At 44.5% G+C, this 1,969-nt stretch overlaps 1 protein-coding gene across 1 annotated transcript in view; it reads left to right on the top strand.

Moving 5' to 3' along the window:
• The first annotated feature begins 1,479 nt into the window (after positions 1 to 1,479).
• Positions 1,480 to 1,969, top strand: part of ARHGEF39 (Rho guanine nucleotide exchange factor 39) — a 16,093-nt gene continuing 15,603 nt past the window's right edge. Inside the window, exon 1 of the mRNA XM_019473636.1 lies at positions 1,480 to 1,514. The gene's annotated coding sequence lies outside the window, so the exon portion shown is untranslated. The remainder of the gene's footprint in view (positions 1,515 to 1,969) is intronic.

Genomic DNA, 1,969 nt, shown 5'->3' with positions numbered 1-1,969 from the left:
AAGGCATTCAGTGGTTTCTGTTCTGAGTCTGAGAAGAGAGAAGCCAGCTGGAGTGCTTCTGTCACCTGTAGGTGAAGGATTTTCTAGTCTACCCATGGGCTCCAGACAACTCTCACCCTACAGACCTGAGACAGTTAGAATGTAATATATTTTGGAACAATGGGAGTGTTTACACTGGTTTATGCGAGCGGGAGATGGTCAAACCTGATGTAACTTTTTTTGTCTGTTTTTTTTTAATTATTATTTGTTAAAAGAAATTGGGCTGCAAAATGAAAATCGTGACTGCAACCTACCCTGGCTAAAGGTGCTCTGTGAATGGTAGCTTTTTAGTCTATTGTTGGTGAGTGCTCTGCAACCGCATGCTAATGCTAAGCTCTTGCACGGTATTCCCTGCAGTGCTGTGTCTCCATCCGCAGGGGTGCCAGGCCTGCCCTGTTTGACCAAGACGTGGCCTCGGCTAGGCTTGTGGTTGTGTCGTGAGCGAATATGAGGATAAACCTCTGGAGAAGCTCCTGCTACTATAAAATACTGCACACATCCCTCAGCTACCTGGACTTTTGCTGACTCGTTAAATGAGTCTTGGTACTCATTTGATGTGAAACTTTTGCTTCAGACATTGATTTAGATATCTGAAATGTCTCTGGAAGACTGTATTTGACAAACTCCCTTCTCTGCGATGACACATCTTCCTGTATTAGTATAGTTTGTCCATGTGGGAGCCAGAACTTTTGTGGAGGGAGCCCAGTTTCCAGAGAAACTGCAGACTTCATGCTGCGGCAAGTGTGCAACAGCCCGCACTGCCTTTTGATCAAAGGCAGAGCAACATTTAACCGGTGCTTTGCTAACACATGCTTCGTTCTCTGGGAGATGGTGATAAAAGAGGGAGTGTTTTTTCTCTGTAATAAAACCACGATGCTCTTGCAGAAGAGAAGAGCAGCAGCGAAGCTGGTTAATAAGTGGATAGTGTGATTCACAGCAGTTGCTTAGTCTCTCTCATCTCTGAAACCACAAACTACTGTTAGAAAATGACAACGCAAACCACTTGTTTCTTGCGAATTTCCACAGGAAAACAAGCAAGAGTGCGCGCTCTCTCGTTAGAAAATGACAACGCAAACCACTTGTTTCTTGCGAATTTCCACAGGAAAACAAGCAAGAGTGCGCGCGCTCTCTCTCTCTCTCTCTCTCTCCCTCCCAAGACAAATCTTATGGCTGTTTTCTACTCCTACCCGCAGTACCTCTTCCACCCACTAACTTCCTTGCGTTTATTGAGAATTTTGCACAGAGAATGGGGCAAAGCACAGGAAGCAGTGGTTTGTGAGTAGGATTGTACACTTGAGATTTGCTTACAGACGTATAGTAATGTACTGCTTTTGCTTTCACGGTTTGGTCTTTCTAACACTGTTCCTCTGGTTGATGCAGGGCTCCTGTACCTGTGGGTAGGAATGCAGAAGGAAACTATTAATAACGGTTGCTGGCAATTGACTTCCCTTTTTTCATAGTAAAGCGTACAGTTTGTAGTGGCAATTGACTTCCCTTCTGTCCTGGTTTTGGCTGGGATAGAGTTAATTTCCTTCCTAGTAGCTGTTTTTATCTCAACCCATGAGTTTTTCTCACTTTCACTCTTCTGATTCTCTACCCCAACCCACTGCGGGCAGGGGGGAGTGAGCGAGTGGCTGTGTGGTACTCAGTTGCCGACTGACATTAAACCATGACAGTCCTTTTTGGTGCCCAACGTGGGCCTCAAAGGGTTTGAGATAATAACAGATTAACCAGAGCGCATTAAGGAATTTATGTCTGTTAACAGTTGCGGGTGACAATGTTGGTTCATCTGTTCTTGATATTGGTTTGTCTAATCTGCATCATGCTCTTCTTTTTTGCTGTACATGTTAGAGATTGGCGTTGGTTTTTGCAGTTGGCTGTGGTCTGCAGTGATTAGTGATGTTTTGCCTGGGAGGTTTGTTATTAAAAC

The sequence above is a fragment of the Aptenodytes forsteri genome, unplaced genomic scaffold (genome assembly GCF_000699145.1).
Source record: "Aptenodytes forsteri isolate BGI_AS27 unplaced genomic scaffold, ASM69914v1 Scaffold120, whole genome shotgun sequence".
Taxonomy (NCBI): domain Eukaryota; kingdom Metazoa; phylum Chordata; class Aves; order Sphenisciformes; family Spheniscidae; genus Aptenodytes; species Aptenodytes forsteri.
Note: the sequence above shows the minus strand (reverse complement) of the source record. Positions and strands in the feature narration are given on the sequence as shown.